The sequence below is a fragment of the Nicotiana tabacum genome, chromosome 5 (genome assembly GCF_000715075.1).
Source record: "Nicotiana tabacum cultivar K326 chromosome 5, ASM71507v2, whole genome shotgun sequence".
In the NCBI taxonomy this organism is placed as follows: domain Eukaryota; kingdom Viridiplantae; phylum Streptophyta; class Magnoliopsida; order Solanales; family Solanaceae; genus Nicotiana; species Nicotiana tabacum.
The window spans coordinates 120,899,827-120,925,913 of NC_134084.1; the positions used below are offsets into that span (position 1 = coordinate 120,899,827).

General features: G+C 39.0%; 1 long non-coding RNA gene across 1 annotated transcript; it reads right to left on the minus strand.

Annotated features, from left to right (window-relative positions):
* Window positions 1-314: 314 nt before the first annotated feature.
* On the minus strand, window positions 315-1,614 carry LOC142180642 (uncharacterized). The gene is made up of 2 exons (XR_012709267.1): window positions 1,360-1,614; window positions 315-536 (listed from the first exon to the last, which is right to left on the minus strand). It is a non-coding gene; the product is annotated as an uncharacterized LOC142180642 (long non-coding RNA).
* Between the last annotated feature and the right edge of the window lie 24,473 nt (window positions 1,615-26,087).

Genomic DNA, 26,087 nt, shown 5'->3' on the forward strand with positions numbered 1-26,087 from the left:
CTGACGTACTTCTCATGCATTGTATTCATTTATACATGTACATTGACCCATGACCAGACGACGTTATATACGCGTATATATATATGTATATGGTTACGGTGTTATATACGCACCACCACTTGATCAGCTAGTATACGTTGATGATTTTGCCCACAGTGGCCGAGATTGTCACGACCCAAACCGATAGGCTGCAACGGGCACCCGGTACCTTACTCAACCGAGTACCAACGTAACGTATCTTTCTTATTACATCATCATATACACATGACATACGGGCCTAATAGGCCAACATGATCCTTTATAAACTCAAAACATAGGCCAACAAGGCTGTATAATCTTTTACGTATATGACATATGTCTAGAAGCCTCTAAGAATACATAAATATCATAAAGGCCGGGACAGAGTCCCGCCATACCAAACAATACACATCTAAATCATACTAACCAAACGAGCAACTCCGAAGCAAATGGAGCGCACCAACATCTTCCGTTGAGCTGATAGCCTACTTGGAGGGCTCTCGAGTGTCTATCGGGACCTGCGGGCATGAAACGCAGCGTCCCCAGGCAAAATGGATATCAGTACGAATAATATACGGAGTATGTAAGGCACATAAATAAATACATAAGAGACATGGAAGCTATATAGAGTACATACTCAACCTGTAAGTCTGAATAATTTTGTAAATCATAAATTACTTTTAGCGTCATGCGTATGCGTATGAATGTCATGTCGTGCATAGGTACATGTTTTACAACATCATCAGCCTTTGAGGGCATCCCATCATATCATATCGGCCACTGTGGGCAAAATCATCATCATATACCAGTTGATCAGGTGGTGGTACGTATATAATTCCATAACCTTTTCCGCATCCCATATACATATATACATACATATATACGCGTATATAACGCCATTTGAATCATATTTAAGCCACTGTAGGCAATATCATCATCATATATCAGCTGATCAGGTGGTGGTGCGTATATAACGCCGTAACCTTTTTCGCATATCACATATACATATATTTACATACATATATACATGTATATAATGTCATCTGGTCATGGGTCAATGCACATGAATGCAATGCATGAAAAGTACGTTAATAAAATCTTTCAGAGCTTCATAAGACCATTTTGCCTTTGAGTAATATCATAAAGTAAACTTTTTTCAACTTTCATATTTTTTTGAGACCCATAAACAGATGATAAAATATTATGACACACGAAAATTCAAGATCATAGATATCTCTAATACTTCTATGAATAGAGTCATTCATGTAATTTGTGCATTTGCATGCTACGTTCGTATCGTATGTATCATGCCAAAAGAAAGAAGGGATAACCTTAACATACCTGGAATAGAAACAACTCCTTATAATTATCCCATTAAGAACCTTCGTGGATTGAATTTAGAACCCAAAAATTAGATTTAAGCTTCTGCGTTTTGAAATTGAAGAAGAAATACATCCTATGAAGCTTTTTTGGAACGACTTTTAGCTTCTGTTCCTCACGTTTCTTGAACTAATGTTTGGTATAATTGATGATTCATGGGACGTTTGGGATGCTAAGAAATGCTATATCACATTTTGGTTTATTCAGATTCTTATATTGAGATAAAGACTTAAGAGTCTTATCTTTGATAAAGTTAACTTTATTTATACCTTAAACACATATCCATAATTATGAGTCATCTTTTTTAAATTGGTGGCCTTGTGCCACGTGGAGAGTGGGTAAAGATTACTATCTTATATTGAGATAAAGACTTAAGAGTCTTATCTTTGATAAAGTTAACTTTATTTATACCTTAGACACCTATCCATAATTATGAGTCATCTTTTTTAAATTGGTGGCCTTGTGCCACGTGGAGAGTGGGTGAAGATTAGTAATCTTTACCCACTTATTAGTTAACCGGTTAATATTCCGTAACCCGATAATTAACCAATTACCCGCATAATTTAAAAATTGTCTCAACTTAATTAAATACTACTTTCTTTTAACATATGTTGTACACCTTATTATCATGGCCATGTAATACCTTGTATGGCACTAGTCCATAAATATCGGGTATTTAGCTCGGGCCATATTTTATCCCAAAATGCCAAACTTTGACAAAATTTATTTTCTTAGACTTGCTCCCCCTTTCACCTTCATGAATTTACTAATCATTTGTGAAATAGCATAATCCTTATAATCCCCAAATAATCTTTTCTTTGGACTGATGTCAATTACCTTACGATAAATTCAACGTAAAATACTATAGGATGCAACATTATCTTAACTTATTACTGCGAACTGTAACATCACCGTAATATAATACTGCTCGGTGCAACACTGTCGTAACATCACCGTAATGTAATACTGCTGGGTGAAATACTATCGTAACTTAATACTGCAGAGCGTGACATCGCCGTAATATTTTACTGAAGGACGTAACACCATCGTAATATATTACTGCAGAGGGTAACACCATCGTAACATATTACTGCAGAGCATAACATCGTCGTAATATAATACTGCGGGACGTAATATCGACGTAATATTGCGGGGCGTAACCGAACGGATATGATGGGATGCCCTAGGAGGCTTGATGATGTTATGAATACATGTACCTATGCACGACATTCATATGCATATGCATGACACTATAAGTATTTCATGATTTACAGAGTTATCCAGACGTACAGGTTGAGTCATTTACTCTATATTTCTTCTGTGTGCTTATTTATGTACCTTACATACTCGGTACATTATTCATACTGATGTCCCTTTTGCCTGTGGATGCTGTGTTTCATGCCCGCAGGTCCCGATAGATAGGTCGAGAGCCATCCAAGTAGGCTATTAGGTCTGTAGAAGATGTTGGTACGCTCCATTTGCTCCGGAGTTGCTTGTCTGGTCTGTCACGACCCCAAACCACCCCAGTCGTGATGGCGCCTATCACAGTACTAGGTCAGCCGATTCAACACTAATAACATAAAGGTCTTTTATAAATTCCTTTCCAAATCAACTATGATCACAAGTCTTTCATTTTAATATAACAAAATAATATGCAGAAAAACAAATACGCAAATACATCCACACTGCCTGATCCTGGTGTCACTAGTAATGAACCACTAAAATATTGTCTACTCAATACAAGATAAGACTGAAATAGATAATACTAAGGATACGAAGGAGAACGGCAGGGTTGCGGATGCTGTGCAGCTACCTTGCTATCTCCGGAAAATACTCAGAAGCTGCTGGATGCTCTCACTCAGATGCTCTAGCACCTGGATCTGCACACAAGGTGTAGGGAGTAACGTGAGTATACCAACCCAGTAAGTAACAAAAGTAAATAAAGGTTGAGTGCAGTGACAAGCATTTAATCCATATACATAGTCTAACATAGATTCTCAATAGAAATAACAAAGTCGAATCTGTAGTCCAATTTCTGAACATCTCGTAAAACTCCAGTTTCAATGAAGGTTATTTAAAACATTTGTTCAGCATTTTTCAATAGAGGCTCAGTATAAAAAAAGTGTAAAAATGGTAATTTCATAAACAAGCCCCTCGGGCAAAGCATCACTCATATATATAGCCCCTCGGGCAAGCCCTCAGTCACTCGTGACTCAACTCTCATTAATCAGCACTCACACTCAGCACTCCCGCTCAATGAATATCTCATAATAATAACCACTACTGCGTGTAGCCCGATTCGTAAATATATATAGTCGACTGTGCTCATTGGAGGTGTGTAGACTCCGGAAGGGCTCCTACAGCCTAAGTGTTATATCATTGCGGCATGTAGCCCAATCCAATACATATTGCTGCGGCGTGCAGCCCGATCCATATACATATAAATATCGTTGCGGCGTGCAGCCCGATCCATAATATATATAATCCTCACCATTAGGTCCTCGACTTCTCTCAGTCATTAACCTCACAGCCACTCGGGCATTTTAGTGAAAAATCAGGGAACTCAGCCCAAATAGTTTTCATATATTTGAACCTAGAAGCATAAGCAATCACCATACCCTCTTGCATCAACACACGCCCAATACCAACTCTTGAAGCATCATAATATACTGTATATGAACCTGAAGCTGATGGGAAAACTATTATTGGAGTTGTGGTCAAGGCAGTCTTGAGCTTCTAAAAGCTCGCCTCACACTCATCCGACCACCTGAATGGAGCACCCTTTTTAGGTCAATTTGGTCAAAGGTGATGCAATAGATGAAAATCCCTGAACGAACTGACGGTAATAACCTACCAAACCAAGAAAGATGTGAATCGCTGTGGCTGAGGATGGTCTGGGCCTACTCTAAACTGTCTCTATCTTCTTCGGATCAACCTGAATACCTTCATTGGACATTATGTGCCCCAAGAAAGCCACTGAACTGAGCCAGAACTCACACTTGGAGAACTTTGCATAAAGTTTCTCTTCCCTCAACCGTTGCAACAGAACTCTCAAATGTTCAGCGTGTAAGGCTGAAACGTAGCCCAAAAGACATCACAAGGAACTCATAATGACCATATCGGGTCCTGAAAGTTGTCTTAAAAATATCCGAGTCCCTGATCTTCAACTGGTGATACCCTGACCGGAGGCCAATCTTGGAGAACACTCTTGTTCCCTGAAGCTAGTCAAATAAATCATCAATACGAGGCAAAGGATACTTGTTCTTGATTGTAGCTTTGTCCAGCTGCTTGTAATCAATGCACATCCTCATCGTGCCATCCTTCTTTTTCACAAATAGAATAAACGCACCCCAAGGCGACACACTAGGTCGAATAAACCACTTATCAAAGAGATTCTAAAGTTGCTCCTTCAATTCCTTCAACTCTGTCGGTTCCTTACAAAATGGTGGAATAGAAATGGGCTGAGTACCCGGCACCAAATCAATACCAAAGTCAATATCCCTATCTGGTGGCATGCCCGGCAGGTTTGTAGAAAATACATCCGGAAAGTCCTTCACTATTGGAACAGAATCAATACTAGAAGTCTCTACACTGGTGTCCCTCACAAAAGCTAAGTATGAAAGATAACCTTTCCCAAACATCTGTTGGGCTTTCAGAAATGAAATCACCCTGCTGGGAACAAAATTAGTCGAACCTCACCACTCAATCTGTGGCACACCTGGCATAGCCAACGTCACTGTCTTAGCATAACAGTCCAAAATAGCATGACACGGAGATAACCAATCCAAGCCCAATATCACATCAAAGTCCACCATACAAAGCAACAAAAGGTCCACTCGAGTCTCCAGACCACCAATAGTCACCACACATGACTGATATACGCGATCCACAACAATAGTATCACCCACTGGAGTAGATACATGAACAGATGAAATAAGAGACTCACGGGGTGTACCCAAATAACGAGCAAAATATGATGACACATATGAAAAAGTGGAACCAGGATCAAATAACACAGAGGCATCTATGTGGCAAACTGAGACAATACCTGTAATCACGGCATCTGAAGCAATAGCATTTAGTCTAGCTAGGAGTTCATAGAAATGGGCCTGACCACTATCGGATCGACCTCCCCCTCTGGGGCAACCCCTAGCTGACTGACCCCCACCCCTAGCTGCCTGGGCGGGCGGTAAAGTAACTAGAGTTGAAGTCGAGGACTGACTCCTCTATTGAGATGGACACCCAAGAAGACAAGGACACTACATCCTCATAAGCCCAAACTCTCCACACTCATAATAACTCTCTGGTGTGGGGGACGGGGACTGAAGGGAACCTCTAGCACCGGGATGACTAGCAGAAGAATCTGGTACGGAAGAGCCCTGAACTGATGGAGCACGGAACGAACTCTATGTTGGAAGGGCACTGAGTGATGAATGGCCCTGATGAGAACTGTGAGGACCATGGCCCGATGATGCCCCATGATGAACTGGGTGAGCTAACTGAGCATGTCTGAATGGACGGCCTCTACCGTGTTGAAACTGGACTCTCAAAGAAGTGCCACTAAAACTACTAGATCCCCGAGACCTCTTGGCCTCCCTCTCATATCGCTCCTGGCGATGAACTGACTCAATTTTTCGGGCAATATCAACAACCTACTCAAAAGTAGCACCTGACACCCTCTCTCTGGTCATAAGAATTTGAAGCTGATATGTGAGGCCATCCACGAACCTCCTGATCCTCTCTCTATTCGTAGGATCCAACCAAATAGCATGATGATCTAGCTCTGAAAATTTCATCTCATACTGTGTCATAGTCATATAACCTTGACGCAACTGCTCTAACTGCCTGCGCAACTCCTCCATGCGAGACTATGGCACATACTTCTCCAAGAAGAGAGCGGAGAACTGCTGCCAGGTAAGGGGTGCTGCATCAACAGGCCTATGCCTCTCATAAGCCTCCCACCAAGCAAAGACAGCTCTTGAAAACTGGAAAGTAGTGAATGAGACCCTACTGGTCTCCAAAATACCCGCGGTCTGAAGTATCCTCTAACACTTGTCCAAGAAACCTTAGGCATTCTCGCCCTTTACACCACTGAAAGTTGGACGCTGAAGTCTACCAAACCTCTCCAATCGACGTTGCTCATTGTTAGGCATAACTAGTACCACATAATCCTGAGCATGTGAAACCAGCTGGGCTGGAGGTGCCCCCAGTGTTTGAAGTCCCTACACAACCTGCTTAGGTGAGCCTGCGGCGGGAGTCCGGGTGCCTCCTCTGGCCTGAGAAGTAGTTGTGGTCGTAGTAATTGAGAGCGCCTGAGTGAACTGGAGCTTCCCTAGCTGCTGTGTGGGCTACAACCCTGCCCTACCATGGCCTCGACCGCGACCTCGGCCTTTGGTGGCCCCAACTGGTGGTACGGGTGGTCGTCTATCCTGACCGGTAGCACGTGTCCTTACCATCTATGAGAGAATAGAATAACAGAAGTTTAGTACTAGAATTAACAGATTCACACAATAGAAATTTCAAGAATGTAAAGCTTTTCCTAAAGGTTCTACAGACTCCTGAGGATAAGTATAGACGTCTTCGTACCGATCTATGAGACTCTACTAAACCGGCTCATAACCCGTGAGACCTATGTAACCAAGGCTCTGATACCAACTTGTCACGACCCAAACCACCCCAGTCGTGATCGCACCTATCACAGTACTAGGCCAGCAGATTCAGCACTATTAACATAAAGGTCTTTTATAAATTCCTTTCCAAATCAATTATGATCACAAGTCTTTCATTTTAATATAACAAAAATGCGGAAAAACAAATATGCAAATACGTCCACACTGCCCGATCCTGGTGTCACTAGTCATGAACCACTAAGATACTATCCAATACTGTCTACTCAATACAAGATAAGATTGAAATAGATAATACTAAGGATAGGAATGAGAAAGGCAGGGTTGCGGACGCCGTGCAGCTAGCTTGCTATCTACGAAAAATACTCAAAAGTTGATGGATGCTCTCACTCGGATGCTCTGGCACCTGCATCTGCACACAACGTGCAGGGAGTAACGTGACCACGCCAACCCAGTAAGTAACCAAAGTAAATAAAGACTGAGTGCAGTGACGAGCATTTAAACCATATACATAGTCTAACATAGATTGTAAGGCCCCGTGAATTTCCTACTCAGAACCCCGAATCCCGTGGTGTCAACTTAGGAGCATGTGTTAGGATTCATAAAAATTCTTCAACTCGCTGCGGTTCAGACCCGTTTAGATTGAACAGTGCATTAAAAAGTCAAGAAATAATATTTTCTAAAGAAGTGCAATTTTGAGATCAAGAATGCGGTCGCATATCAGGTATGCGGACCGCATAGGGGACATAGTCACTGCAAAGTGAGTCAGTGTGTTAGTCAAATTTGAGGTTAAATATGCGGTCTATTATGCGATCGCATAACCGATATGCAGACTGCATAGTCGTCGCATAATTTCCTTGGGATTTTGTAAAGAGCAGTTCTGCGGTGCATTATGTGATCGCAGAACGGTTATGCGGACCGTATTTCTGCCACATACCCAGACAGAATGTTTAGATTTTGGGAGCACTTTTGCGGTCCATTTTGTGGGCCGCATTTCCACTTTTCGATCGCACAGACCTAACTCGGGGCTCCAATTTTCTAAATTTTAAACCCGACCCCTTATCGATATATTCGGTGTTATAGGTCATTTTGAGCATATTTCCTGATGCTTTTAGAGAGAGAGAGAAAGAGGGTCTTAGAGAGGGAAGTGCTTCCAATCAAATTACTCCATGAAACCTTGCCAAATCTTTGAAGATAATCAAGTGAGAGGGCACCTAAATATTCATCTCAAGAGGTAAGACTTCATTACCTCAGCTCTTATTCCTATGCTTAGCAATAAGGGATCACTAGTGAAGTAATTCATGGGTATAAGAATGAATTTCTTGCATGCATATCACAACATAGAATATTGGGAGGTAGTGAACTAAAAAGAAAGCAATTGGGGTATAAAATGATAGAAATTTCTCTCAAAAGGGCTTATGATCACAATGCACCTTTAGTGTTTGATAGTATGCTCAAAACAAGGTAGAATCTCAATCTCGTCTCTAATTCTCGGTTTAATTTGTAATTCTTACACAATAGATTGAAGTGCTAAAAGTTCCGAAATTTTGTAAGGAATAAGGAAAGCTTAATTGAGGTATGTATGGCTAAAACCCCATCTTTTAGAAATTGAGCTTCATCGTTGGTTGTGTGAGTATGGTAAGATTAAATTGAACTGTTGTATTGATTGCTATTTCACTTGACCTGGTGTTGCAACCTTATATGCATGGAAATTGTTTCTCAAATTGATCAACATGCTATTCTTGATAATTTGAAAAGGTGCAAGTACTATGAATCATGAATCGAAATGCTTAGACCTTATATTGAAATTGAAGTGCGTTGTTGTGATATTTACATGAAGTCTCATCTACGCCTACAACCTTATTTGCTCTTGTGTGCCATACTCTCGTGAATTACAAAACCTAATGTTAAAAATGGGAATAATGTGAAACGTGAATTGTGGAATGTGAAAATTGTGGCCCCAAGTGCCGGTAAACTAATACATGTGTAACCAAAGATTGGAGTGAGATGAATAATAGAAAATGGTAACGCCTCGGTAAGGCGGCCTAGCCGATCGGGCCGTGATCGGACGCCATGACATATACACATGACGGTTATGCATTACTGATTGAAACTGGAAGGTGTGAATAGAATATTTGTAACGTCTCGGGAGATGGCCTAGTCGATCGGGTCGTATCGGACTCCGCTCAAGATAGCGGTGGTAATGTGAACGATGTGGAATAGTATGAAATGCCCAACTAAAGGCTATGGAAACATGATGTAAAGGTTGTATAATTCTTTCATGTTGATAATGTTGTAATCGTTTAAAGCTTTGGAGTGATACATGTGATTTCCTTATTTGTGTATGAAAGTTCTTTCTAACTTGATGGTGTTTAGTTATACATACTAGTACTATTCCATGGTACTAACGTCCCTTTTTTTCGGGGGCACTACATTTTTTTAAATGAATGTAGGTGGCTCCATGGCGGATAGTGCCAGTCGTGTGTAGCGAAGCATCCCTCTTCTCAAGATCTTGGTGAGCCCCTTTCTCCTTCAAGGGGCTATATTGTATATCTTTGTATTGTGGACTTTCACTTTTGAGGTATAGCCGGGGCCTTGTTGCCGGCGTTGTCAAACTCATCTTTTGTATCCTAGAGGCTCCGTAGACATATGTGTGGGTTATGTACGGGGGTTGGATGGGTCTACGAACCATGTTGTAATTCTAAACTTATGTTGCCTATAAATTGTAACTCTATGGGGATCTTGGAAACTAACTCATCTACGGTTTAATGTGGTGTTTAAAACGACCTATCAATGTAGAATGTGTTGTCTTTTCCCATCTAAATGGATAAACAAAAGTATGGTTTCTTTATTCATATCGAGGTGAGTAGGAAGTGTATGGTAAGGCTTGCTCAGTTGGGTTCACTTGATTGAGCGTCGATCGCGCCTCCTGAGGTTGGGGCGTAACATAGATTCTCAATAGAAATAACAAGTCGAATCCGTAGTCCAATTTCCGAACATCTCGAAAAAACTCCAGTTTCAATTAAGGTTATTTAAAACATTCGTTCAACACTTTTCAATAGAGGGTCAATATAAAAAAAAGAGTGAAAACAGTAATTTCATAAACAAGCTCCTCGGGTAAAGCATCACTTATATATATAGCCTCGCGGGCAAGCCTCTCAGTCACTCGTGACTCAACTCTCGTCAATTAGCATTTACATTCAGCACTGTCGCTCAATGGATATCTCATAATAATAACCAATGCGTCGTGCAGCCCGATCCGTAATTATATATAGTTGACTGCGCTGACTGGGGGTGTGCATACTCCAGAGGGGCTCCTACAGCCCAAGCGCTATATCGTTGTGGTGCGCAACCCGATCCAATACATATCGCTGCGGCATGCAGCCCGATCCATATACATATAAATATCGCTGCGGCATGCAGCCCGATCCATAAATATATATAATCCTTACCATCAGGTCCTCGACCTCTCTCAGTCATTAACCCCACAGCCACTCAGGCATTTCAGTGAAAAATCAGGGAACTCGACCCAAACAGTTTTCATATATTTGAAAGTAGAGTAATAAAACTGAATCAAACAATAAACAGGTAAATATCATGGCTGGGGATATGCTTTCAAATCAAAACAGTGTGAAGGTAGTAGCATAATACACCTGAGGGTCCAAACAGTTCGGCATAAGGCCTCAAACATGGCATTCAGCCCAAGTTAATAGATTCATTTCTAAAACACATAGATATCATATAGGGTTTATCAAAATATGCAACTCTACAGTTGCCACGGGACGGACCAAGTCACAACCCCTATGGGTGCACGCCCACACGCCCGTCACCTAGCATGTGCGTCACCTCATTCATCAAAATAGTATGAAATTCCGGTGTTTCATACCCCCTGGTCTAGATTTACAATCGTTACTTACCTCAACCGGACAAAATCTACTCTACAATGCCCTTCCCTCTCGACTCGGCCACAAATCGTCCCGAATCTATCCAAAATCAGAATCATATCATCAATACAAGCTAAAGGGACAAAGCCCATGCAAAAATTATCAAATTAAACTCAAAATCCCGAAATTGACCAAACCCGACCCCCGAGCCTATGTCTCGAAATTCGATAAAAATCACATAACTAGGATCCTTATCCTCCCACGAGTCTATACATACCAAGATCATCAAAATCAGACCTCAAATGGCCCCTCAAATCCCCAATTTTAACTCTCCAATTTCAAGCCCTAATCTCCCAATTTCTTCTCTAATTTCTTACAAATTTCATGATTAAACAATGGAATAATCACTATAAACACAAGATAAAAAGCCCCAAGTAGCTTACCTCTCTGAATACACTTGATTTCCTCTTGAAATCACAGCTTGGAACTCCAAAATCAGCAAAAAATGGTGGATGAATGACTAAAATTCGCGAAGTGATGCTTATATAGTTTCTACCCAGGGATTCCGCACCTACGGGTTGCTTCTGCGCCCAAAATCCGCACCTACAGAATTCACTTAACTCCTCGGACGCCCACCTACGACCCAGGTCTCGCACCTACGGGCTTGCAGATGCGGTCAAGACCTCTGCTCCTGCGACCAACACCACTTATGTGGTCTCCTTTCCCTTTTTGCGACTCACACCTACAGTCCCCAATCTGTAGGTGCGGTTACGACAGAAGCAGCAGCTAAAGCTGCTCAATTTCAAGACCAAACTTTCTGACAACCTTCCGAATTCATCCTGAGGCCCCCAAGACCTCAACCAAAAATACGAACAAGTCACATGTTATCATTAAAACTCATACCAACCCTCCGAACACTCAAAACAACGTCAAAATACCAAATCACCCACGGATTCAAGCTTAAGGATTTCCAAACTTCTGAATTCCACAACCGATCCTAAACCTATCAAACCTCATCTGAATGACCTGAAATTTTGCACACACGTCCCAAATGACACAATGGACCTACTCCAATTTCCAGAATTCCATAATGACCCCAATATCAAGATTTCCACTACCGACCGTAAAATGCCAAATTTCCAGCTTCGCCAATTCAAGCCTAAATCTACCGCGGACCTCCAAATTACATTCCGAACATGCTCCTAAGTCTAAAATCACCTGACGAAGCTATTTGAACCATCAGAATTCACATCCGAGAACTTCTACATATAAGTCAACATCTGATTGACTTTTCCAACTTAAACTTCCAAATAAGATATTAAGTGTCTCATTTCACTCCATGACTATCTCGAACATAGAACAACTAACATGATATGATAAAATACAGCAGAACAACATATAAAGAAGTAGAAATGGGGAGAACGGGACTGTAACTCATGAAACGACAGGTCGAGTCATTACAAGTCAATATGATTTAGACGTGTATTGTTTGGTATGGCAGGGCTATATCCTGACCTTTATAACAAATATGTATTCTTAGAGGTTTGTAGACAGACATCATGTACGTAAGAGATTGTTTGGCCTTGTCTGCCTATGTTCAGTGTATGAGTGGTTATTTTGGTCTTATAGGCCCGTATATCTTATGTATAAGTTGGTATTTCATATTGTATTCTACTTATCTCACGGCAACCTCTCCAGCTCAGTTATCTATGATAGATGATACGAAAAGATACATTATGTTGGTACTCGGTTGAGTAAGGTACCGAGTGCCCATCGCGCCTCTTCGGTTTGTGTGGTGACATGTACTGACATCCCTTTTTCTTGGGGATACTGTGTTTCATACATGCATGTCCAATAGACAGGTTGAGAGTCCTCCAAGTATGCTATAAGCTCAGCGGAAGATGTTGGTGCGCTCCATTTGCTCCAGAGTTACTTATTTGGTTAGTATGATTTAGACATGTATTGATTGGTATGTCGGGGCCATGTCATGACCTTATGATGTTTATGTACTATTAGAGGCTTGTAGACATATCTCATGTATATGAAAGATTGTATGGCCTCATCCTATGTTCAGTGTACGAGTGATTATTTGGCCTTATAGGCCCGTACATCATATGTATAAGTCGTTATATCAAGTTGAGTATTTCCTCAGGTTTTATTTTGCTTATGTTACAACAGCCTTTCTGTCTAATTTACCTATAAGAGTATGATACGAAAAGATACGTTACGCTGGTAATAGGTTCAGTAAGGTACTGAGTGCCCATCGTGGCCTATCGGTTTGGGTCGTGATAGAAGTGGTATCAGAGCAGTTCTGTCCTAGGGAGTCTACAAGGCATGTCTAGTAGAGTCTTGTTTATGGGTGTGTCGTGCACCACACTTATAAGCAGGAGGCTACATAGAATTTAGGACTGTCACTCTTTCTTCTTACTCTAGATCGTGCGGTATAGCTCACTTATAAGAATTCAACTCCTAACTTCTATTTCATTCGTAATAAGACGATACCTACATCCTAAGGACAGTTGGTAAGAGATTGCATGTAGATATGGACGAGTTGAGTCAGAGGAACTCGATTTTGTATGATGTTTATGATGAGTAAATGTAAGGTCTTCAGCAGATCATATGTGTACCAAAATATGTAAGCTTCTTGTTAAAAAGCCCTAAGACATGAATATCTATTCACCCATATGGTAAAAAGCAACGAGAGAATCAGAAGGTACAAGTTTCAACAAATAAAAGAAGCAAGGTGAAGAAGGGTATGAGGTGTCCGGTTAATGAAGATTATCAGTATTTACAATTCAGGCAGAGAAATATAAGCATTTTGAGTTGCCTTCAACTGTAATAGAGGTATGTACAATCGGCCACACACATCTCTGTTATACCCAATGGGAGCTAATAGATATAGTTTAAGAGAATGACAGGACATCTGGATCCGTCTAGGGTTAGAGAAGCCCAAAATAGTGAATGGATTGTTTGAGCTAGTTGACATTTCCGAAGGATATTGCAAATGTGCTAATAGATCTCCTTATGAAACACACAGATGGTGCACTCTAAAATAGTATAGTTAGATATGAGTACTACAAAGATAGGCACTGGAAGCCTTGAAGGGATAAATATTACCCAAGTATGGCTCCCGTATCTAGTAGAGCGAGAACGTTAAGCAACTCGAAGAGCCAGTGGATGGATAAAGGGGAGTTAAAAGCAAAAGAACGACTTGTTAAAGTTTTCAGAATAAAGTGATAGATAGAAATGTTAGTAGGAAAATAAGAAGAGAGATAATGAAGCATTATGAGTAAGATGTGATACATAAATGACAATGGTAGATCAAAACAATGATAGTATTATAGAGTCTATAGTCAAGTAAAGGAAGAGATGAGAGGTGATAGGCCTTGAGACAACAAGAGAGTATAGGCCATAAAGTCGTATCCTCATTTTGAGAAATAAGTTCGTGACGCTAACGTGATTACCAAAAGAAAAAGTTAAACCCCAAAGTAATGGAAATCAGTATGGGCCGGTGAAAAAGATAAACTAAACATGAATTAGGGACTGAGTAATAGTCGGCATCATGAGAATTTCATATTTTATTCCGGCGATAATAGAATAGACAATAGAAGGATTACCACAAGGCAAGTAAGGATCATCGGTGATGTGAAAAGAATCCTAAGAGGAAGAGGTAAAACATCTATAGGTATCTCGTTGCAACACTAAATCTTAGTACTCCCCTAAAGGGGGAATATGGAGTGATGTGGCATTAAGTCAGAATTAAGTGGTTCTAGTAACTGAAAAGTGGTAAAGGAAGAATGCGATAAAAAATGAAAGGGATGAGATTGCCCTCATTCAAATCCCACAGATATGCAACAATTCCAGAACATTGTTTAAACACGATGCCAAGGAGAGGAAGTAAGGGTTCTAGCCTGGGATGTTATTGACAAAAGCGCAAGATGTAAGTTAAGACAAAGTAAATAACTCAAGAAAGATCACACAGTATATTGATATGAGAATGGGCCAACGAGTAATTAGTAATTGATTCAGGAAGAGCCTAGTTATGGCTAGACAAGGGATACACACAAATCAACAGGTCGTGCAAGATAAATATAGTAAAACCCAATATAGTAAATTCAGCCCTGTAGTTATGGCATTGTAATACTTGAGAAATATTCAGATAGGAGTCGGGGTAGTTAAAGGTACCATATGAGTGTTATGGAAATAAAAGAGAGTGCCACTAGGAAGATAGTAAAAATATCAAGTTCAGAAGCAACCCTACAAGCACAAGAGCGTGGAGGTAAATAACCAAGGATAATTATAGGTAAGGAAGGACATCAAAAATTTTATCGAGTATACGATGTAATAAGATCTTAGCCTTGCAAGAATCAGAGGGTCCTCCCTATGTACTACAATAAAAGTCTAGTTGAGGAGATAAGGAAGAAGGCTTCAACCTAAACATAGTGACTTGAAGAAGAAATTGTCATGTAAAAATGGTCTCACTACAAAATTGTATGCACGCCAAAAGAAAGTGGCACCTACCATGGTTAATGAACAGGAAGTAAGTGATATTCGAGACCATATGGGTTACATGGGATTCTAATATTCATGAGCGCCAAGATAAGCTAAGTATGCACGCAGCAAGGGGCAGAAAGACCAAGAAAAGTAATAGCTTACGTTTAAAAGCTGAGAAGGAATGAAATGAATTATTTGACCAATGATCTAGAGTTAGTTATGTTATGAACACACTTAAGATTTCAGAGTATTATCCATGCAGCATATATGTTGACAATCATGCAGCCGTAGAAGACTCTGGTTGTTACGCCCCGCAATGTTACGTCAATATTACGTCCCGCAGTATTATATTACGACAATGTTATGCTTTGTGGTAATATGTTACGATGATGTCACCCTATGAAGAAATATATTACGATGATGTTACGTCCAGCAGCGTTGAGTTACGACAGTGTTCTACCCTGCAGTATTACATTATGGTAATGTCAGACTTCGCAGTAATAAGTTACGACAATGTTGCACCCTGCGGTATTTTACGTTGAATTTGTCATAAGGTAATTGACATCAGTCCAAGGAAAAGATTATTTGGAGATTATAAGTATTATGATATTTCAAACAAGTGATGATTAAATTCGTGAAGGTGATAGGAGAAGCAAGTCAAAAAAAAAAAATTCGTCCAAATTTAGCATGTTGGGAAAAATATGGCCCGAGCTAAAATACTCGGTATTTATAGACTAGTGTCATACAAGGTACCCATGGTCATGATAGTAAGGTGTATAAAGTATATTAAAAGTGAGTATTATTTTATGTATTTGAGATAATTCTTAATTATGCGGATAATTGATTAATTACCGGATAATGAGATATTACCTAATTAAATTAATTGCAAAACTTTGGATAAAGATGGAAGTGTAACATGGCAGCAAACCCTTGTTAATAAAATGACTATTAGTCTTTTTATATGAGGTGGCATCTTAATGCCTTAATGCAAGACACCTCCTACTTTAAAGCATTTGAAAGCCAACCTTGTAAGTTCATTCTCAGAAGTTTTCAAAAAACCAAAAAGGAATGCATTCTTAAAACTCTTAGGAAAGCATTATCAGAGGAGGAATCGTTAGTTACTTTTCAATTTCATTCCCAAAAGTCACTCAAAAATCAGATTTTAGTCATTAGTAATGTGATTATCTTGTAGCAGTTTAAATCTTCCACAGTTCAACGAAGATTTTTAGAATTTTAGCAACGTAAAATCTTGCAGTTCTAATGGAGTACGGTGTAACCTTTTTCAGGAGCATCATATGGATTTTTTTCCTACTCCAGGTATGTTAAGGTTATACCTTCTTTCTTTTGGCATGATCCATATGATATGAACGAAACGTGCAAATGCACAAATTTTATAAGTGACTCTACTCATAGAAGTAATAGAAATATCTATGTTCTTTAATTTCCATGTGTCATAATATTTTATCATCTGTTCATGGGTCTCAGAAAAATACGAAAGTTGAAAAGAGTTTACTTTATGATATTACTCAGAGACAAAATGGTCTTATGACATTTCGAATAATTTTATTGACGTACTTTTTATGCACTGCATTCATGTGCACTGACCCATGACCAGATAGCGTTATATACGTGTATATATGTAAATATATGTACATGGGATATGGGAAAAGGTTACGGCGTTATATACGCATCACCACCTGATCAGCTGGTATATGATGATGATGTTGCCCACAGTGGCTGAAATATGATTCAAACGGCGTTATATACGCATATATATATGTATGTACTCAAACGGCGTTATATATGCGTATATATGTAAATATATGTATATGGGATATGGGAAAGGCTATGGCGTTATATACGCACCACCACATGATCAGCTGGTATACAATGATGATTTTGCCCACAGTGGCCGGTATGATATAATGGAATACCCTCAGAGGCTGATGATGTTGTCAAACATGTACCTATGCACGACATGACATTCACACGCACATGCATGACGCTAAAGGTAATCTATGATCTACAAAGTTATTCATACTTACAGGCTGAGTCATGTAATCTATATGTCTTCCATGTCTCTTATGTATTTATTTATGTGCCTTACATACTCGGTACATTATTCGTACTGACGTCCCTTTTGCCTGGGGACGCTGCATTTCATGCCTGCAGGTCCCGATAGACAGGTCGAGAGCCCTCCAAGTAGGCTATCAGCTCAGCGGAAGATGTTGGTGCGCTCCATTTGCTTCGTAGTTGCTCGTTTGGTTAGTATGATTTAGATGTGTATTGTTTGGTATGGCGGGACTCTGTCCTGACCTATATGATATTTAGGTATTCTTAGAGGCTTGTAGACATATATCTTGTACGTGAAAGATTGTACGGCCTTATCGGCCTATGTTTTGAGTTTATAAAAGATTATGTTGGCCTATTAGGCCCGTATGTCACGTGTATATAATGATGTAATAAGAAAGATACGTTACGTTGGTACTTGGTCGAGTAAGGTACCGGGTGCCCGTCACGGCCCATCGGTTTGGGTCGTGAGAAAAGTGGTATCAGAGCAGTTCTATCCTAGGGATGTCTACAAGCCGTGTCTAGTAGAATCTTATTTATGGGTGTGTCGTGCACCACACTTATATGCAGGAGGCTACAGGGCATTTAGGATTGTCACTCTTTCTTCTTACTCTAGATCGTGTGGTAGAGCTCTCTTATAAGAATTCAAATTCCGAAATTTTTTTATTCGTAATAAGACGATACCTACATCTAGAAATAAGGATTGGAAAGAGAGATAGTTGTGAAAGAACTGAGTCAGAGGAATTGAATTTTGTATGATGCCTACGATAAGTAAATATGAGGTCTTTAGCAGATCATGGGTGTAATGAAATGGGTAAGCTTCCTGATAAGAAGTCTTAAGGCAAGAATGTCTATCCATCGTTATGGTGAAGGACAATGAGAGATTAAGAAGATAAGTACAAGTTTCGGCAAGTAAAAGTAGCAAGGTGAAAAAGGGTACGAGGTACCAAGTTAATGAAGGTTAACAGCGTTTATAATTGAGGTAGAGGAACATAAGCTTTTTGAGTTATATTCAATAGTAACAGAGGTTTATACAATTGGTCGCACCCATTCCAAATATGCCCTATGAGGGTAAACAAAAGTAGTATAAGAAGATATGATGGATGAATTGTTTGCGTCAGTTGACATTTCTGAAGGATATTGCAAATCTGCTAATAGATCTCTTTATGATACACCCAGATGGTGCACTCTAAAATAGTACAGTTAGATATGAGTACTACAAAGATAGGCACTAGAATCCTTGAAGGGATAAATATTACCTTAGTATGGCTCCCATCCCTAGTAGAATAAGGATGCTTGGAAACCCAAAGAGCCAATGGATGAATCAAGGGGAGCTAAAAGCAAAAGAATGTCATGTTGAAGTTTTCAAAAGAAAGTGATAGGCAGAAATATTAGTAGGGAAATAGGAAGAGAGATAAGGAAACATTATTAATAAGGTGTGATACAAGGATAACGACGGTAGGAAAAAAATGATGATAGTATTACAGAATCTATAGTCAGGTGAAAGAAGGGACGGGGGGTGACAACCCTTGAGACAACAAATGAGTATAGGCCATAAACTTATATCCTCATTTCGATAAATGAGCTCATGACTCCAACGCGACTACCAGAGGGAAAAGTTAGATCCTAGAGTAATAGAAATCAGTATAAACTGGTACACAAGACAAACTAAAAAAAAGGAATTAGGGACTGAGTGATTCGATAATAGTCAACATCATGAGAATTTCAGATTGCGTTCCAGGGATGATGAAATAGACAATAGAAGAAGATCCATGATGAATTTAGAGAATGGTCACTCAGGAAGACGCTTCCCTAAAGCAAGCAATGTGAGCAAAGTTAAGCTTAAGGGACTGTATGTGCTAGTTACACTAAGTGTCACCATCGCAAGTGAGGAATTTTTTTTATCCTTGGTATATAATGATTACCGCAAGGCGAGTGAGGGCCATTGATGATGTGAAAGGACATCAAAGATAAAGAGGAAAAACATCCATATGCAGGTCTCCATAGCTCCAAGTCTTAGTACTCCCCTAAAGGGGAGAATATGGAATTAAAAGGAAGAATGCGATAAAAACAAATGAGGAAGGGATAAGATTTCACTTATCCAAATATTACAAATATGCTATGATTTCAGAACGTTATGTAAGCACGACGTCAAAAAAAAGAAGCACCAGCCTCATAAGAAGTCAATACGAAGCTCCCACTGGATTATGGGTGCACCAGAGGTGCAAGTATTATTATAGATCTTCAAGTAATGGACGGGAATTATACCTATGTAGAAGGGAGGACATGAAAGAAATAGAAGATATGATGCAAGATTTTAAGGTAGTAAGGTAAAAGTGAATAACGTACAAGATATTCAAATGTAGAGAGTTGTGAATAGTCCTTACTTCAAATAGAAGGCTAGAAGTGCGGGGATTCAATATCCAAGAATGATAGCGGCATCGTCAGTGGCATATCTTCTAGTCAATGATTTCTAGGTATCAAGCAGTCTAGTTAAGAAAGTAAAGAAGAGTTAGAAATGATGTGATGTCTTGCTTGATGTTTTAAATAACACACGGAAATTCAAGCAAGTTGAAGAAAGGTTGCAAGTAGTATAAATGAATACGTTTAGATTGCAAGATAAAGTATGGTAGAGCGACAAGGTTTTAGGAAGATATGAATAAGGATGAGAAAAGGTGAGTGAGAAGGTGACGACATTGGATAAGTCCTCGGTATTAAGCCCATGAACACAAGAAGAGTTGATGCTTTCTCTAAAGTTATAGAAAGTTCAGTATAGCCTGAATGAACTCAAAAGGAGTCTAAGACTAGTAACATTTAGAAAAGATGGAATGCTGCCTTGATAGTACAATGAGGGTGTAATTGTGATAGATAAAAAAAATAATGTTTGGGCCTTTGATTGAGTAATGCTTCAATGAAGAAAAGAAACGGATCTTATGAATTGGATAGGATTAAAGTACCCTTGCAAGGTGAATCACATTAGGATGTTGTGAGGTACGGTTATGAAAGCAGGGTATCGCCCCAGGTGGATCAATCTAATCATTTCAGATATTCCCTTATAAAACGTGAATCCTAGCAGCAATATTACATAAAAGTTTAAGTTATCAGTGGTATATTGTAGATCAATATTGAGGTGAATCAACAATGGATGGACAAAAGTTACAAAGTATGAGATAAGATTAGGCCGTCATTCTAAGGATGAATAGTAATGAGGAAGCATTAAAGGACTTAAATTTATACATATGGAATGAGCAACGAGAGTGAGCTGGGACTTGGTAGCAGACCTCAGCAGCAATAAATTAATGTAAGAGTTATGACAGTAAATTCATACAGATGGTTAATGGACCTATGCGATGAGATATAGCAATATTCGTAAATCCAACAAAGTATCAAGCAAAGGACTTCAATATACCTATAGAGGCCTAGAGAGGCATCCTATTAAGCCCTGTATATACAAAGTAAGGCCTAGAGATTGACTAAAAGATAAAGGGAAAAAGAAAAGATGAATCGCATAAGTGCACTTACAAAGCCAGGGTCATACAGGCTACATGACAGGAGGTAACAACAGTTGCAAGATTAGGAAGAATTCGACCACAGGTCATGATACAAACAAAAAGACTAAAGGGGGGAGGATCCTAGACTTTGGATTTATTCACAGAGCAACTACTTAAATAGAAAGAAAAGTATTAAGGTATTCACAAGAGCTATAAGTTACGAAAATGATAAAAGCATCAATCAACATTCGAGGACGAATGTTCCAAAGGGGGGAATGATGTTACGCCCCGCAATGTTACGTCAATATTATGTCCCGCAGTATTATATTACGACAGTGTTATTCTTTGTAGTAATATGTTACGATGATGTCACCCTATGAAGAAATATATTACGATGATGTTACGTCCAGCAGCATTGAGTTACGACAGTGTTCTACCCTGCAGTATTACATTACGGTAATGTCAGACTTTGCAGTAATAAGTTACGACAATGTTGCACCCTACGGTATTTTACGTTGAATTTGTCATAAGGTAATTGACATCAATACAAGGAAAAGATTATTTGGAGATTATAAGTATTATGATATTTCAAACAAGTGATGATTAAATTTGTGAAGGTGATAGGAGAAGCAAGTCAAAAAAAATGAATTTTCATCCAAATTTAGCATGTTGGGAAAAATATGGCCCGAGCTAAAATACTCGGTATTTATAGACTAGTGCCATACAAGGTACCCCATGGTCATGATAGTAAGGTGTATAAAGTATATTAAAAGTAAATATCATTTTATGTATTTGAGATAATTCTTAATTATGCGGATAATTGATTAATTACCGGATAACGAGATATTACCTAATTAAATTAATTGCAAAACTTTGGATAAAGATGGAAGTGTAACGTGGCAGCAAACCCTTGTTAATAAAATGACTATTAGTCTTTTTATATGAGGTGGAATCTTAATGCCTTACTGCAAGACACCTCCTACTTTAAAGCATTTGAAAGCCAACCTTGTAAGTTCATTCTCAGAAGTTTTCAAAAAACCAAAAAGGGACGCATTCTTAAAACTCTTAGGAAAGCATTATCAGAGGAGGAATCGTTAGTTACTTTTCAATTTCATTCCCAAAAGTCACTCAAAAATCAGATTTTAGTCATTAGTAACGTGATTATCTTGTAGCAGTTTAAATCTTCCACAGTTCAACGAAGATTTTTAGAATTTTAGCAACGTAAAATCTTGCAGTTCTAATGGAGTACGGTGTAACCTTTTTCAGGAGCATCATATGGATTTTTTTCCTACTCTAGGTATGTTAAGGCTATACCTTCTTTCTTTTGGCACGATCCATATGATATGAACGAAACGTGCAAATACACAAATTCCATAAGTGACTCTACTCATAGAAGTAATAGAAATATCTATGTTCTTTAATTTCCATGTGTCATAATATTTTATCATCTGTTCATGGGTCTCAGAAAAATACGAAAGTTGAAAAGAGTTTACTTTATGATATTACTCAGAGACAAAATGGTCTTATGACATTTCGAATAATTTTATTGACGTACTTTTTATGCACTGCATTCATGTGCACTGACCCATGACCAGATGGCGTTATATACGCGTATATATGTAAATATATGTATATGGGATATGGGAAAAGGTTACGGCATTATATACGCATCACCACCTGATCAGCTGGTATATGATGATGATGTTGCCCACAGTGGCTGAAATATGATTCAAACGGCGTTATATACGCATATATATGTATGTACTCAAACGGCGTTATATACGCGTATATATGTAAATATATGTATATGGGATATGGGAAAGGCTATGGCGTTATATACGCACCACCACCTGATCAGCTGGTATACGATGATGATTTTGCCCATAGTGGCCGGTATGATATAATGGAATGCCCTCAGAGGCTGATGATGTTGTCAAACATGTACCTATGCACGACATGACGTTCACACGCACATGCATGACGCTAAAGGTAATCTATGATCTACAAAGTTATTCATACTTACAGGCTGAGTCATGTACTCTATATGTCTTCCATGTCTCTTATGTATTTATTTATGTGCCCTACATACTCGGTACATTATTCGTACTGACATCCCTTTTGCCTGGGGATGCTGTGTTTCATGCCTGTAGGTCCCGATAGACAGGTCGAGAGCCCTCCAAGTAGGCTATCATCTCAGCGGAAGATGTTGGTGCGCTCCATTTGCTTCGGAGTTGCTCGTTTGGTTAGTATGATTTAGATGTGTATTGTTTGGTATGGCGGGACTCTGTCCTGACCTATATGATATTTATGTATTCTTAGAGGCTTGTAGACATATGTCTTGTACGTGAAAGATTGTACGGCCTTATCGGCCTATGTTTTGAGTTTATAAATGATTATGTTGGCCTATTAGGCCCGTATGTCACGTGTATATAATGATGTAATAAGAAAGATACGTTGCGTTGGTACTTGGTCGAGTAAGGTACCAGGTGCCCGTCGCGGCCCATTGGTTTGGGTCGTGACACTGGTATAAGTTAAAAAGAAAGAATTAAGTCTAGTTCATAGACAAATGATTGAATTGTTAGAATATTGTATCATGGATTTTCCATAGCATCCATTAAGGGCTAAAGTAATAACTAATACCAGGAGCCGCAGATCGGAAGATAGCTTAAGCCTACATAAAGGCTGATCAGAAGGCAGAGGAAACTAAAGAGTTACATCAACCAAGAAAATCAGGAGTTTGATTATTGGACCTAGAAAATTATAAAAATCATGATTGAGAACATTGCAGGATCACTCTTAATACCAGAGGTACAAGACAAAAAGTACAACAACCATATTCTATAACGGCCCTTATGATAAAGCCAGCTAGAAAAGTAGCAGTCTCATAAGAAGTCAGTACGAAGCTCCCACCAGATTATGGATGCACCAGAGGTGCAAGTATTATAATAGAGCTTCAAGTTACGGACGTGAATTATACCTATGTGGAAGGGAGGTCATGAAAGAAATAGAAGATACGATCCAAGTTTTAAGGTAATAAGGTAAAGGTGAATAATGTACGAAATACTCAAATGTAGAAGATTGTGAATAGTACATACTTCGGATAAAAGGCTAGAAACATGGTGATTTAGTATCAAAGAATAATAGCGGCATAGTCAGTAGCATAGCTTCCAGCCTACCGTTTCTAGGTACCGATAGATATATCCAAGAGAGTAAAGAAGAGTTAGATACAATGGATGTCTTGCTTGATATTCTAGAATAACATAAGGAAAACTATGGTACAAGCAAGTTGAAGGAAGGTTGCGAATAGTATGAAAAAATATGTATAGGTCGCAAGTTAAAGTATAGTAAAGCGACAAGGTTTTATAACAGGAGTAAGGATGAGAAGGTGCGAGTGAGAACATGATGAGAATGGATAAGTCCTCGGGATTAAGCCTATGAAGACAAGAGAGCTAACGGTTTCTTAAGTTATAGAAAGTTCAGTATAGCCTGAATGAACTCAAAGGAATCTAAGACTAATAACATCTAGAAGAAATGGAATGATGCCCTGGTAGTGGAATGAGGGTGTGATTGTGATAGATAAAGGATGACGTTTGGGCCTTCGATTGAGTAATTACTTGAAGAGTATTTCATGAATTGTACGGGATTAAAATGTCCATGTAAGGTGAGTCATATTGGGATGCTATAAAAATGGTTATGGAAGTATAGTATCGTATCACCATAAGTGGATCAAGAAATCACTTCAAATGTTCCACCATGCAACGTGAGCCCTAGCGGCAGTGTTACATAAAAAGGTCAAGTTATCAGTAGTGGATTGCAGATCAACATTGAGGTAAATCAACAACGGATGGATAAAAGTTACAAAGTATGAGATAAGAGTAGGCAATCATTCTTAAGATGAACGGTAATGAAGAAGCATTAAAGGACTTAAAGTTATACATAAGCAACGAGAGTAACCTGGAGTTTGGTAGCAGACCTCAGTAATGATAAATCGAAGCAAGAGTGATGGTATACTAACCTACCCAGATGTATTAAAGCCATAAGGATATTTAACCAAAGCTATGAAACAAGATGTAGCAATATTCGTAAGTAGGCAATCATTCTTAAGATGAACGATAATAAAGGAGCATCAAAGGACTTAGATTTATACATAAGCAACGAGAGTAATTTGGAGTTTGGTAGCAGACCTCAGTAACGATAAATCGAAGCAAGAGTGATGGTATACTAACCTACCTAGATGTATTAAAGCCATAAGGATATTTAACCAAAGCTATGAAACAAGATATAGCAATATTCATAAGTTCAACAAAATACCAAGCGAAGAACATTAGTATACCTATAAATTCCCAGAGAGACATCTTATCAAGTTTTGCATATGTTTACAAAGTAAGGCCTAGAGATTGGCAAAAATCTGGAGGAAAAAAGAGAGAAGAGTCGCATAGGCGCACTTACAAGGTCAAGAGGCGTACAGACGGCATGATATAGGGTAGCAACAGTTACGAGATTGGAAGGATTCCAACCACAAGTCATGGCGTGAGAAATAGGCCTAAAAGGGGGAATGCCCTAACCTTCAAATGTATTCACAGAATAGTTGCCTAGATGACAAGGATAATACTAAAGTATTCAGAAGACATAAATTATGAAAACGATAAATGAATCAGCCAACATTCGAGGACGAATGTTCCAAAGGCGGGAATGATGTTACACCCCATGTTTTTGTATGTGAAAGTACGCCATAAGTAAATCGATGAAGGCTCGGGAATGAGAATTACATCCCGCATTTTTGGACATTAAAGTTTTGTCATAAGTTAATCGACGTAAGCTTGGGAATGAGATTATTTTTGGGATTATAAGTATTATGCTATTTTAAAACAAGTGATAAGCAAATTCGTGAAGGTGAGAGGGTAAGCAAATCAAAAAAAATTAGTTCCATTAAAGTTTGACAATTTGGGGATAAAATACGGTCCAAGCTATAATACCGGGTATTTATGGACTAGTGTCATACAAGGTACCACATGACCATGATAGTAAGGTGTATAAAGTATGTTAAAAGTGAGTAGTATTATAAGTAATTTGAGATAATTCTTAATTATGTGGAGTATTGGTTAATGGGAGATTAACAATTT